Below are 14716 nucleotides of genomic sequence, written 5' to 3' on the forward strand. Positions count from 1 at the left end.
GGCCGGCCCCGCCTCCCGCTGGGACCGCGCGGGTTGGGTGCTGCGGCCGGGGCCCGGGCTGGCGTGTCCTGTGCTGTTGTATCCTGCGCTAGCTGGCGGGTCTGGCCGAAACTCGCGTCGCTGTGCAGTGCGCCGGGTCCCCGGGAGATGGCCTCTCCGCCCTCGCCCGCTGCTCCCGCTATTGTCTCATGCGGGGTTGCCTGACTGGGGGCTGCGCACGCTCTCGGCCGAGAGGACTTTCCTTTCCCGGAGCGGGTCCCGGCGCCCCTTGCTGCCTCCAGGCTACTCCGGAGCGCCGAGCCCGGAGAGGGCGCGGCGCGGGGCGGTGCGCGGCCGGGCTGCGTGGGGCCGGAGCCGCCGGGAGCTGCAGGGCCAGCTGCCCGCGTCGTGTCCGCAGGGAGCACAGGTAAGACGTGCGCCCGGCCGAAATGCCCGCCAGGGGTTGCAGATGGCCCCGCGTGGAGGGAGCGGAGGTCAAGGGGCTGTCGCTCCAACATGGCAACAACCGAGGTGCAACAATGGCAGGAGCCGCGGGTGCCCGCGCGGGCTGAGCGGCGGATGCGGTGGAGGCGACAGCTCCAGCCCGCAGCGCCAAGCAGGTTGCCAACCCCCACGGCCAGCCCGCTCCAGCAGTTTCGGGGCGTCTCAAGCCCCCGGTCTCCCCTTCCCCACTTCTTTCCCTCTAAACACACTTCCTGGCTTCCAGCTGCTAGGCAATCTGAACCAAGCAATGTTTTGGGGTTTGTTTGTTTAATAGGAGAAATAAAAAAGCAAAACCTGCCCCGGCGCAGGAGTGGTGCTTTCTCGTGCAGTGGGTGAAAAGTCAGCATCTAGCCTGGGAAATATATACATTTTTTTTAGCCAGACGGGTCGTAGACTTGGCTTCTCCCTTATAAGGATACTGCAGCAAAAGGAGACAGCCTGGGAGAGGGAGAGGGACCCTCAGGCCCGAGTTCCCGGCCCTCCGGGGAGGCGCTGTTCTCCTGGTCTGTACTTGTCTCTCGTTTTCAGCTCCCGACAGCGGTGGCTTTGATGCTGAGGAGCCATCGCAGCAGCAGGAAGCCCAAGGGAGGCTGCCCAGCTGGGGTGGGGTGGAGTGGGGTGGGATGGGGTAGGGTGGGGAGCCCAGGGGCTTGGCGGGGTCCTGGGTGGTGGGAAGAGGTTACAAATGTATAAGGTTAGTGAGTGCACACACCCTCCTTGGCTAAGGGCTGTGTGCGTGTGAAGAAGCTGCCGTTGCTCTTGCTCCTTCAGGCCAACCTTCTCTCCTTCCGTCCCCACCCCCTTTTGGGGTCTTTGTGGCTTCCCTCTTCCTCCCTCCCCACCCCCCCCCCAGCCCTGCCTGGGATGGAATCTATTGTCTCCAGCTGCCCTGATGTTTTTTCTCTATTCCACTGGGGAATTTTGTACCCTGGGCTGGCTGGTCCCAGCATGGTACCATATTCTTTAGCACACAGCTACCCCTGCTTCCAGAAGTGGGTTAACACTGCCCCTCCTTCTCCATCTAAACTACCTGTCTAGGGCATAGCCTTGCAGATATAACCAATTTTACTGAATTCCAACTCTGTAGCAGTTGCTGAAGGAAAACTTACTCTATTGCTACACTGGAACTTGTAAAGATATTGGAAAAGAAATGGCCCAGGGGGTGGCAACTCAGATTCCAAATATTCCTCCCTCTTCAACCCCAGCTATGGATCCTAGAGCAGAATGGTTCTGAGGCTTTGGAATTGCAACTCCTCCAGAGCCTGGCCGGCCCATCTGGAGTTGTGTCCATGGAAAAATTAAGTCGAGGCACATTTTATAGCCATGCCTGGCAGCCAGCATCTGAGGAGATGGTGGCTGCTGCTTCTTTGGTCTTTGGGTGAGCCCAAGGTTTCATTTCCATGGCTCTGAATTTACTGCTGAGTGTGCATGGGTGTATGTGCCTCATCTAATTAAGCTCTCAGCCTGGCCAGAGGGAGCTTGTCCATGTCCCTCTCTCTGGAAACATCGTTGAGGGGCGCCTCAGGCTTTTCCCTGTGGTGCTCCTTTGGGGTTGGTTGCCCAGTGGCCTGGACTGCCTGTAGTCTTTGCCATGACCTAGTGCTGCCGTAGCAGATCTTCCACACCCTGTGGGCCTTTGGTTCCTCCTCTGATTTGGTTCCACCCAGGCCTGGCATTTTGCAGATATCTCATGTCTATGGTCCTTCAGCTCTACTGGACAGCTCTACTCATGCCAGCAGAAAGATAAATTAGAGATCTCTGTCCCCTTTGGGGCCTTGTAACTGTCCATAAACTTCAGTCGTCTCAAGCTCCCAGGATGTGAACTTGGACATGGTAATGTGGAGTAGAAGAGAAAATAGTGGGTGTGTTTAGTGTCAGGAGGCCTGGCTTTGAGTCTTGATGTGACTGACTTATATTCTAGTGTGTGAGCAGGACAGCTTGTGAATCTATTTAAGCCTTGGTTTGCATATCTGTAAAATAGGGAAAAAAATAATGCCCTTGGCTCACAGAATTGTTTTAAGAATGAAATACATTGCTTACCATGAACTGAATAAAATCATGTATGCAAAAAAGCACTCTGAAAACTATAGAGTACCACACAAATGTCGGTTATTCATTGTAAGTTAAGCCTTGTGACAAGGAAGGGAGAGCTGGTGAGGATGGGGGGAGGGGTGGAAGGAAACAGATATGGAGTAGAGAATGTTCTGGAAACTTTCCTTTCTTGCTAAGGGAATGCAATACCAAGGTATTGTTCCTTGGGTTTTTCTCTTTAAATAGGGTTGGCAGGATGGAAACTGGGAGAGAAGGAAAGGCTGCTTAATTATATCTGTAAGGATTTGGGGAGAGACATACACCCTCCCCCACTTCCCAAAGGCTGGCTACTATCTATAGACAGGTAGTGCTGAGCTAGCCAATACTGTAATAGCTAACACTTACTGATGTCAGCCAGCTAGTAAATGACAGAGGAGGGATTTGAAGGAGGAAATGTCACCTTGTGCTTATAACTTTCATGGCACTATTAGGCAGATATTGGGTCTTGGGAGAGCAGAAAGGGCAGCTGAGTTGCAGAATTCATTGATTCTGGATTCCCAGTTGTTTGAGGGTTGAGGTGCATGTGTGTGAATCTCTTGGACTGGACTTTCTCTGCTTTCTCATTCATATCCTTACCTTCAGTGTAAAGAGAAGACTGAGGATAACCAAATCAAGTAATTTTGCCACTTTCTGGGCAATTCTAGTAAGAGGAGGCCCTGGGATAACCGAGGCCAATCTTTTGTGCTGGTATGTCCATATCTGCCTTACTCGGTATCCATTTTATGAAGTGAAAGGAGACTATTCTTGCATTCTCTATGGTCACATAAGGCATTACAACTGGAAAGGACCCTGGAGATTGTTTCCATGAGAAGTCACACGGTTACTAGCAATGCTGCAACTCCGTGCTTGCCCCACAGACCACAATATGACCAATGAAAGGACCTATCCTTTGGCACTTTAGAACCCTGTGTTTGACCCTATCGGTGGCTTCATTGTTGGTAAACTCTGTTCTTTCAGAACATTGGAGATGGAATTGACTCACCCCAAATATTATGTAGAGAATCTACAAATCTCCTTGCTGGCGAAAGAGATTAAGGGCATAGAAGGCATTGTTTGTGCTTTGAGGCAGAGACCCTCAAGGTATGGAGAAGAGGAGAGGGGTTCTTCGTAGTCCTGAGGCAGAATAGAGAACCTGTAGCTGAAGGGCTCTTTAACAAATTCACTCCTTCCTCTTCCTGAGAACTTCCTGTAGGAAGTCTCACTTGGGGAGGCTCCTCAGTATTTCAAAGAGAAGCTAAAGATCACTTACCTCTTTACGAACTGCTATCCGAACTGTTATCCTTCCACTTTAACTCTGTTACTCCTGCCTCTATTCCTTGAAAATATTGTTTAAATCCCTACTTCCTGGGTCTTTCTCTCTCAACCCTAGCGAACCCTAGTCATTGTGAGACTAACCTCCTGAGCAGTGGTTTCTTCTGAGTAGTTCTTCCTACTGTGCTTTGTGCCTCCTTCTAAGTTTCTCCTGTCACTCCCCGGGTCTTGTCTTAGAGGTCAGATTGGACTTTATCTCCTCTTCCTGTATCCTCCCCACAGAGGAGGTGGGTGCCAGGCACGAGAGCTGCTCCACACACAGCTGGTTGCCTATGTCTGTGCGTGGCTAAGCCAGGCCCACCAGGAATAAGCTCTGTGGTGGCATCCTCTCCAGCCAAGTCTGTCTCTCTTTCTTTCTAAGTCTAGTTGCTGCCCTTGGCAGCAAACCAGAAGGCATAAGGAAAGGTGAGGGGAATAGGAGAGAACCAAGGAGATTCCATTTTGAGGAACTACTACAGTTCGCCTTGCTAGGTAGAAGAAATAGATATGAGCTCTTCTTGTCTCAGGTCACAAACAAACCTGAACCCAGTTGAGAGTAATGATGGGGCCCTTCGACTACTGAGACACCTCTCTCTCTCTCTCTCTCTCTCTCTCTCTCCCCCCCCGCCCCCCTACTTTCCTGAAAGCAGAGTGTCTGTCCCATTCCTACCCAGATGCTGTTATGTCTTCCAGAGAACTAAAAGCCCCATTAAAGTGCATTTAATTCTGACCAAGAAAGGAGAGAGTGTTTACAAATTGGATATTAGGGGATCCTTGGAGAAGGCAACTATATTTTCCCAAAAAAACATTATAACCAAGGTTGTCAGATTTCTACTCTAGATTTCAAGAAGGCAGGTTTTTTTTTTGTTTGTTTGTTTTTTAATTAAAAGATAGATTCAGTTCTCTAACAAGAGACTTTGAAAGGTAGAGTGGTTCCAGAGGGTTGGCAAATTCTCTGAAGTGCAATTTTGACTCTGCTGTTGTAGGTGATCCCAACAAGAAAGGGAAAAAGGAGCCACTTGAGCAAAAATGCAAGTAAGAAGAAAGGCAAGAGGATAGCCACTGGCATTGAGTGTCCGTCCACTTATAGCTCTTCAAACATTATCTTCATTTTCCCCTCTCCCCAGCCTTGGAAGAAATGGACAATGATGAAATTGTCTCTTCACCCCTTTACGGTTGGGAGAACTGAGGTTTATATTAAGTTTAGATTCCAAGTAATAATTATGAAACATGTCTAAGATTGTACAACTAATTAGAGAAAAGCTGAAGTTTGGAAGTAGGCCAGGATTCCTCCAGAACCCTGTTCCGTCTGTGCTGTACTGAAGGGGCCTGTGAGAAGAAAATGTCAGTGAGACCCAAGTTCCAAATGAGACGAGGCTTCCCCAAGAGCCAGAGGACAACAGAAGGGCTCTTAGGGTCATGTGTGGAAGAAGATATGATTACAAAGGGATATAAGGCTGTCAAACATTGTTTAAAAAGAACTCATTCGCTTGTTCGGCAAATCGACTTTGAGTGCTCGCTGACAACTTTAGGTGCTTTCAGTGCCTAGATAGGCTTCTAGAACTTTCTGTTGATGGGGATGCTGTGCTGGGGGAAGTGTGGGATGCCTTGAGAACTCATACGTGGGGTATTTGGGGAGGTCAGACTTCCTGGAAAAAATTAAATGTTTACTGAGATCTGAACAATGAGTAGGAACTGGGGTGGGGGCTGAAGTGAGCGGTGAAAGAGGCGAACTGAAGGTAGTTTAATATGCCCAGAGCTGTTGAAGGAGTTTGCGTTTTATCTTTTCTTCATCCCTCCATTTTTTTACCAGTTATGCACTAAAGGTCCACGATGTACCTGATGCTCTCTTAAGTGCATAGCAGTGAAGAACACATACAAAATCCCTGTCTTCTTAGAGTTTATCTTAGTTCACTAAGAATAAATCAAATCAAGCTTTTGTATTTTACTGACAAGGATTCTGTATTGGTAGATCAGGGAATTACTTATAGATATACTCTGGCTGAACTCAAGGAAAGTTTGAGAAAGACTCTCATGATATATTTCTATAGATAGTATAGGGTGAGTTAATTAATGGTGGTTTGTCCAACAAAAACATCTCCAGTGCCTCTGCTCTTTCATTCTTATGGTTATTCATTCATCAATTGACAGGTCATATAAATTCAGCTCTGAGGCCAGATTCCTTGGGTTCAGAGCCTGGCTCCTCCATGAACTAGTTGTTTGACCTTGGGAAAGCTGCTTAATTTATCTGTGCTTCTGTTTTCTCATATGGAAGATGGCGAAAATAATAGTACCAGGAAAAAAAGAAAAAGGCTGTGGTAAGAATGGAACGAGTTCATTAATGAACTGCCTAGAACAGTGCTTGATATATGGCAAGGGCTCGGTAAACGGTGGTGGTTACAATTATTTTATCATCCTTCAACTGCAGGTTTGTGTTAAACCCTAGGGACACAAACTCAAATTCGGTGTGGTCCTTGACCTTGAGGTAACCTTGTTGTGCTCCAAAAAAATGCAAATGAATGGCTGAGTTAGTTTCTCAATGGAGTGGGGTAATCCTATAAGCTCGATATAAGTCAGTTACCATATGGCTGCTGCAAGAGTTGGTGTAATCTTGGACAGCATTTCATAGAAGTATAGAAGCTAGGACCAGAGTGCTTAATATTTTGAAGGTGTCTAAATTCTGAAGATCTAACAAATGCTATGGGCACCTACCTGGAGAAATAAATCGCAACTTCGCCTGTCTTGTCCAGCCTCAGAATCTCTGTCTTGCACACTGAGATGTTAGCCATTCTCTGGATTGGTCAGAGCATCTTCCAAACGTGGCCTTTAATAGCTCTATACCTTGTGTAAAACACCATGCTGAGTATCATGGGAAGGCGAGATAAATGAGGTCATTTTTATTCTTAAGATTAATGGGCTGATATCCATGAAAATGCTTTGTAACTATAAAGCAGCTACATGGATAAAATACATTTTTATTCCGATCATTCATAGGGGTAACGTAAAACAATATAAATGCAGTAGGACGCACTATAAATTTTAGAGATATTTGGATGCAAATGAAGTGATCGTCATAGGACATGAGAGGAGGCTCTAGTGTAAGAGTAGGCATTCGTTGAAGGCAAGTGGAGAGTATTCCATAAGGCATCAGCATGATCTGTGGAAAAACTTGGGGCCCTGGAGAATGGTTAAGAGCCATCAGTATTTGGGAGGCATGCGGGAGACTGGGCTCGGACTCTGTGGAGAGTCTTGAGTATCCGACAAGGAAAGAGAGAGGCAGAAACGTTTTCGTCAGAAGGACAACGTGATGAGAGCTGTACTGCAGGAGGAGTATCCTGTTGGTGGAGTGCAGGGGAGATGGACTGGTTAGACGGCTGTTTCAGTCATTCAGGTAGGAGAAAGGACTAATAACCTTTCCATGCCTACTATCTCACTTAATAAGAGTAGTCAGAAGCTTGGAAAGGAATAGACCAATTGGAGAGAGATTGGAACAGGAAGGCTGGAGGATCTCTTTCCCTGTAAGATTTTGAGGATGGGCGTAATAGACTGGTTGTGGCTCAGTCTGGAAAGAGCACTGGAGTGAGAGTCTGAGACCAGCTTCTAGTCCCACTGCTGCCACTGATGAGCTGTGTGACTCAGACAAGTCATTTCTGCCCTGTGGTCATTGGTTCTCTTGTCTGCCGGACTGGGTCCTCATTGTTGTTGTTTATTCATTTGCTTGTTTTTTGAGTGGCTTGAGGAGGATGAAGAAGTGTCTGGGCTGTGGGAAGAGAGTGTGGGGTGTACTAGAATAATCTCTGATATCAGCCTGAACATTTAGTAACATGCTATGTACCTGAGTCTATGGCAGAACTGGGAAAAGACTGAATTGTGGCCGCAAACACATTTCAGTTTAATTCTCGATTCTAGTTGTGTGACCTTGGGCAATTTGCTCAATCTCTTTCCTATTTTCTAGTTTCCTCATTCATAAAGTAAGGATAATAATAGCCACATTTAAGGATTGTTGTGAGGATTAAACAAGACAATACCTGGCACAAAATCCCAGAGGAAAACAAGAGGCCTGTTTCCTTCTATTTCTGTGCCACTCATGTTCACTGAGCCTCCCCCTGTGCACCCCTTCTCCCTGCTTCCTCCTCTTTCCCTTTCACCCAAACACTCCAGGCAGGACAGTGGACATACCCCTGCAGGTGCTAATTTGACAAACGTCATAAGGGTGTTGTCATAAGGGTGTTTACTTACGGTGTAATGGTATTTCAGCAAGGCACCTATGGATTGTTAGCTCCAGTTTGCCCGCACAGATGGCCACACTCTGGCTACACTTATCCAGCTGCCAGCTTGTCAGCTAATCTCTGTTGAGAATGGCCTTTGACTGTTGCCACCCTGGTAGACCCTGAGGGAGGGTCACATGGATGAGGGCCCCATAAAGATGGGGCTGGGGTGATGAATGTGAGTGTGCTGCACTGCACCAGGTGGGTAGCTGGTCCACCCCTCTGCTATGTGTAGACCTGGGCTCTGTCTTAGGGAGACAGAGGTCTCCCTTGGGAGTGCAGCATAGGAGATGGGAGAAAGGCATCAGGGTGTGTGCAGAGCAACACGAGACTGACATGACCCCTTGCTCTACTCCTCCATCCTCTTGGTCACTTCCTGCTTAGAAAATATGTCTTCTTGACCCCTCCATGCACAGAGAAGCAAAAATGGTTGTTTTAATGCTATATAAAGCAGATGTATTGTTCTTGTGTCCCAGACACCAGGCCAGCATTTTAATCAGTCTTGTGACACACAGCATCAGAGTGTTAAGGGCACACAGACAGTAAAAGAAGGAGAATTTGAAAGGGTTGGCCAGGGAAGTCTTCTGAGGATCTTGAATTGGGATAGGAAGAGGAAAGAGAGAAAGATGCCTCCAGCAGCACCCATGGCTTTCGAGGCCCTGAGTCAGGTGGACTGGGAAATAGGGTATGGGGCTCTATACCCTATTGCAGATGAGCTGGGCTGAGGGCACTGAACGTGCTGGGATAAGTTTAGGGATGACCAGCTCAATTTGGGGAGTTCTAGCTGGGGTCCCCTGTGATTTGGCATCATCAGAACCACTGCCTGCTGCCTCCTACTCAGTCCTCCCGTCTAGGTTACTCCCTGTCTGGTGGTTTGGGGATTCTGGACACCGAGAGACCATCTTGTGGAGGATTTCATGTCTCAGTTTTCTGTTCAGGCTCTGCTTCCAGTGGGGTTTCTCCTTTGACCTGGGTAAAATAGAATCTCTGGTCTCCGCTTGGGTTCAATGTCCTCGGCTGCCCTGAGCAGGATATCCTTCTGGCCTGCTACCAGGAAGAGTGGAGTGGAACTGCGTGGCTCCTGGGGAAGGCCTGGTGACCGCCTGGGCTAACAATAGCCAAGGCCAGAGATTGCAGGGGTCAGTGACTTAAAGGGCCAAACTGCCTGGTGAGCAGCACTGGGGGGACTTGTGTTCTGGAGATTCCCTGGGTTCAGGAGCTGAGACCAGAGGAGGCCATGGCGAGGCGTGGCCTACACCAGCGGATCCACCTGCCTGCCTTTTAATGGATCATTTCTCCTCCCAGTGGCCCTAGAAATTTCGCTTATCCCTGCCAGGATGATTGGGTTGGGTACTCCTCCCCTCAGACTCCGCTTTTTAAATGCAAATGTTGCTGGGAGGGTCTCACACCTAGGCCTCTAACACCCCTGTGTAAATTAGCTGCAGATGTTTGATGGTGTCCTGTGTGTGTGTGTGTGTGTGTGTGTGTGTGTGTGTGTGTGTGTGTGTGTGTTTCTGGGTTGAAAGGGGTTTCTTGGGAGCTGGCACCCCTTTTTTTTCCCACCTGGTCTGTGGGACTTCTCCACTCTGCCCTGATTTAGGGAATAACTGCCCCTGAGGCCTGCCAAAGCCAGGTGGCCTTGGGCAAGGGCCTCCCAGGATCTTTGGTCTAGGGTCTCCTGCCCCAGCATTTTTGCTCCCTGATGCTCCCCAGGCCTGTTCCCAACGTGCTGGGGTGAGTGCAGGGAAGGGATGGCCTGCTTGGGGAGGCCCAGGACTGCCCCCTGGAGCTGAGGGTCCCATTTTCCTTTTTGTTCCGAGTTCAACCTTCCATCTACTTCTCTCAGACTCTTTGCCAGTGACCTGAGATCCTGACCTCAGTATCAAGGCTGGTTTCCTCTCCTGTCCCCAGGGAGCTGACGAGGCAGTGAGTGAGCCGGAGTGTGTGTGGAGGGGTAGGGGTGCTTGTCACTGGTGTGGGGGTTGTTGGAGGTCTGTGGGGGTTTGGAGGTATGTGCATGGGGGAGGGGTATGGGGTATGTGTGCAGTGTGGGGGAAGGTGGGGAAAATGTGGGTGTATGTGCTGTTTGTGTGGTTCCTTATGTGGCCTTGGGTGGCAGAGAGTGACTGCAGCCTATCAGGGATTTTCTTGTTTGCGGAATTAGCACTAATTGAAGATAGTCTATACTATCAGACCACAAGTCTAGATGGCAGTGGGTTTAGGAACCATGGTGGCAGGGGGACAGTGGGCAGGGCTGTGGACAGTGGTGCAGAGCCTCCGTGCCCAGAGGGAGGGAGGGAGCTTGCCCTGGTCACAGTGTGGGAGCAGGTCTACAGCAACTTGGTGGTTTGCATGGATGGCTGGTTTACCTTTTTTTACTCAACTTCCTTTCACACTCCTCCAGCCAAGCAGGTGGCTGTCAGTTGCCAGCAGCCCACTGGCCACTTAGCATGTCCCTGCCTGTGGGCTCCCTGACCACGGCTGACAGACAGTACCACCACACTGGTCTGCCGGCCCCACCTTCCCTACACTGTATAAGATCAATCTGGGGACTGATTTCCTGAGTCCTTGTCCCAGGGCTCTGGCACATTTGTGCCAAGTGTATACTTATGGGAGGAGCACAGGGCTGGGGCCAAGATTTTTCTGAGCATCAGTACCATGTAGCCTCCCACATCGGCTGTCTGGACTCTTCTCTGACCCCAGGCAAAATTAATGACACTTACTGTCACTCTCCTCATCTCTGACAGACAGGAGGAGAGAGACAGACTTGCAGATGTCTAAGAAAGGTGTTACCTGACAACAACCAAAGATTCGTTATAGTCGAATGATTTGGAGACACTCCCTAAAAATCAGAGCATTGATCTCCAGCAAAGATGTCTTCCTGGGGCAGAACGATCTCATTGGCATTATTCAGTGCACTCTGGTTGGTCTGCTGCTGCCACAGTTGCCCTGAGATACATCCTGTCCCTTTGCCATGGGGTGGGGCCATGTTTGAGGTGCCTCCTTGCTCCTGCAGACGCTGATGGGTTAGTCCCACCCAGTGTATGAGGACGCCAGGTGTCAGGACCAAACCCGAGCATGAGGTAGATCCACTCTGCTTCTCATCTTTTCCCTCCGTGAGTCCTCTAGCCAGAGCATGTTCTGTCCTCTCCTTGGTGCCTCAGCTGGGTGGGAACAGCTGTGACCTACTTTCTAGATTCTGCTTAATGGGCTGGTCTCCTCCAGGGAGTTTTCCCAGCCCCCACAGGAATCCTGGAAAACTAGATTCCACAGGGCGTGGTTGGGTAAGCTGGTCTGTAGGTTCAGCTGGAAGTGACAGAGGTGGCACCGTGGGCCTTGCGGTCAGCACTCTGGGCCTTGCGGGCGGCACCCTGGGCCTTCCGGATGGCAGCCTGGGCCATGCAGGCAGCACCCTGGGCCATGCAGGCGGCACCCTGGGCCATGCAGGCGGCACCCTGGGCCTTGCAGAAGCTTGTTTTACAGGAAGCAAATGGCCCGGGGAAGCAAAGCTGAGGCAATGAGGCGGGGAGAGCTGGTGGGGCAGCAAGGACCAGGGAGGGCTGCTGTGTGTGTCCCTCACTACACCCACGTTCTTATGTTCTTCTTCCTTTACCCTGCATGGGGCCTATAGTACCCTCACAGAGGCTCGAGTTTCCTAGATGTTGCTGTTTGGAAATGTTGGGGTTCTTTTTCTGATGTGGGTCGGGTTCATGGGAAAGTGTCCATGAGGAAGTTTCTTCAGGGGTCCCCGCAGCGGGGGGCCACGACTGGTGAGGCGAGTTCATCCTAGAGCTCTTCTTGCCCCTCACCATCCTGTACCCCCCACTTCCTCTGGAGGGCTGAGGAAGCTGGAGTAATTCTTTTTCTTTAAAAAATTGTTTTCATTTTAATTATTTTTATTGAGGTAACATTGGTTAATAACATAAATTTCAGGTATACGACATTGTAACTGGTATCTGTGCACTCTACTGCCTGCTCATCATCAAAAGTCTGGTCCTCTGTTTTATATTTGACCCCCTTTATGCTCTGCAACCTCCCCCTACTCTCTTCCCCTTCGGTAACCACCCTTCTAGTGTCTGTATCGATAAGTTTTGTTTTTTTATTTCATGTGTTTATATTCCATATATGAGTGAAATCATATGGTTTTTGTCTTTTTCCATTTGATTTATTTCGCTCAGCATAATACCTTCCATTTCCATCCATGTTGCAAATGGCAAGATTTCATCTTTTTATGGCTGAGTAATCTTTCACTAAGTGTGTGTGTGTGCCACCTCTTTCTTCATTCATCTGTTGATGGACACAGGTTGTTTCCATATCTTGGCTATTGTAAATAATGCTGCAATGAACATCAGGGTGCATATATCTTTTCAAATTTCTAACTTTTCAAATTAGTGCTTTGGATTTCTTTGGATAACTACTTAGAAGTGGAAATGCTAGATCATATGGTAGTTCTTAATTTTTTGAGGAACCTCCATACTGTTTTTCACACTGGCTGCACCAGTTTACATTCCTACCCACCATACTCTTTGGAGGGATTTCGGCTGATCTGAACTAGAAAGGCTGATTCTTCGGGCTGTGGTGGCTGAGGCCAGGCAGGGGGAGAAAGCAGGATGTGTGCACTAGATAGAGAGGTGATGTGGCTGCTCTGGCTCGTGGGATGGCTCCTGGTTTGGAGATCCACACACTGCCAAGACCTTTTTTTCCCTCTTTGCAAAAGGTTCCATTCAGCTGGTTGCCAATTCTTGGTCCCTAGCCCTGTCATCCAAATCGCCGGCTCTAGGAAGGAAAGTTTTGAGAGGAGCCATGAGCTGCCTCACCTCTTCCACTCCTGACTTTCTTCCTACTCAGATCCTGAATCGTCAGGGTGTGTGGTGGGAGCTGTGATCTCCAGGGATTCTGTGTGTGCATGTGTGACTAGAATCAACTGCACAAATATTTTCCAAGCCAGGATTGAGGGACTCTGGGGCTCTGAATGCAAACCCAACTCGATTTAACCATGTCGCACAGCCTCCTAGCACCTGGCCCTCTGCCCTTCTAAGACTCAGAAGGCCTTATACTAATGTTTGTATCCACTTTGGCCTCAAATTAGTGGAGTCCAAGATAGGCCCAGGAAATTCCCAAGAGAGATGGAAAGTAAGTTCCAGTAGGAAAGACTGAACCATGTGGGGCCACTTTGATTTGCCTAAGAGGATGCTAGAGAGGGGCTGTATGAGTGGGAAGAGAACGCAGGCAGTTATTTTCTGTCTCCCCACATTTGGAACTAAGTAAGAGCCACACAGAGGGAACATAGGTTAAATACCAGAAAGACTTTGTTAATGTGTGTGATTCAGTGACGGAAGCTTGCAGAGCTGTATAAAACCTGTAGGTTTTCAGTATGGAAGCAGGGATCGGATGCACACCTGTTTGAGGCAGGAAGCTGGCCTACGTGACCTTCTTGGTACACCTTCCCGGCGGAGGAATCGGATTCCTGGCGCGGCACATGCTGACTTTCCCCGCTAGTCTGGGGTGTGGGAGGAGGAGTAGAGCCGGGCAGCCTGTATGTGGGCTGCGGTGTGGGGGCGGGTCTCTGGCTGCACAGCCAGTGGGATTTGGGGTCTGAGTAAGTGTAGATCTTGGAGGATGGATAGGGGCAGGAGGCCTCTCTGGAGAGAAAACTCTGACAACCAAAGGGATTAAGACCTTATGGCCTCCAACTCCTTGACCCATCCTGTTCTGAGAGGAGGAGCTTCCTAGGGCCTGTCCACCTTCCACCCGCAGCTGGTGTCAGCGCCGGCCCCTGGGCCCTCCCTCTCTGGCACAGGGACCGAGCAGAGCCAGCTCACTGGAGGGAGTACCCGCTCCTTTTTCTCCACCCTTTGACTCTGAACCATTGTGTGGCTCGGCCCTGACCCATTTCCTCCCCGCCGGCCTTCCGCCATCTGTTGGCAGCTGTGCAGACTGAGTTTGGTGCCCGGTGCTGCTTAGACCCTGGCACCAACCAGCTCGACCTTACACATGTCCTCTTTCTTCACCAAATGATTTGACTTTAGTGCTTTTTGGGGTCTCTTTCCACAGCTCCCTCTTGTTTTCCTGGGAGTTCTAAAATCCTAGTTTGCGGGTCAAACCCGGCTGTACATTTGAATCTCCCAAGGGACTTAGAAACATTCAGAGTCCAGGACTCACCCTACTGAGTCAGACCCTCCAGTAGAGGGGACAGGAATTAATACGTTTGCAAAAGTTCCCAGATGACAATTGAGAACATTTGAATGTGGACTATATATTAAATAATGTTGTTGCGTCGATGTTAAATTTCCTGGGTGGCATTGTGTTTATATAGGAGAATGTCCTAGTTCTTAAGTGGTTCAGGCTGAATTATTTAGAGGTGAAGGGTTTGCATCTTTCAAATGGTTAAGCGGAGAAAGAGTGCGCAAGTGTGGGGAAGTGTTAAAAGTAATGCGTGCAGAGGGTGAAAGGAGACTGGTGGAAATGACCTTTCGGATGATTTGCATCGGTTGTGAGCTGGATACGAGAGGTCACGGCCAGGGCCACCAAGGCGCACAACTCCAGGGGGCGCCATTCACGCGATTTTCTTTGTTCTGGTCAGG

General features: G+C 49.4%; 1 protein-coding gene across 2 annotated transcripts in view; it reads left to right on the forward strand.

The window, feature by feature from the left end:
- The first annotated feature begins 36 nt into the window (after positions 1-36).
- Positions 37-14716, forward strand: part of PIK3C2B (phosphatidylinositol-4-phosphate 3-kinase catalytic subunit type 2 beta) — a 61883-nt gene continuing 47203 nt past the window's right edge. For both annotated transcript variants that reach the window (XM_011373020.2, XM_011373021.2), the window contains exon 1: positions 37-406. The gene's annotated coding sequence lies outside the window, so the exon portion shown is untranslated. The remainder of the gene's footprint in view (positions 407-14716) is intronic.

This window comes from Pteropus vampyrus, unplaced genomic scaffold, assembly GCF_000151845.1.
Source record: "Pteropus vampyrus isolate Shadow unplaced genomic scaffold, Pvam_2.0 Scaffold217, whole genome shotgun sequence".
NCBI classification, from domain to species: Eukaryota; Metazoa; Chordata; class Mammalia; order Chiroptera; family Pteropodidae; genus Pteropus; species Pteropus vampyrus.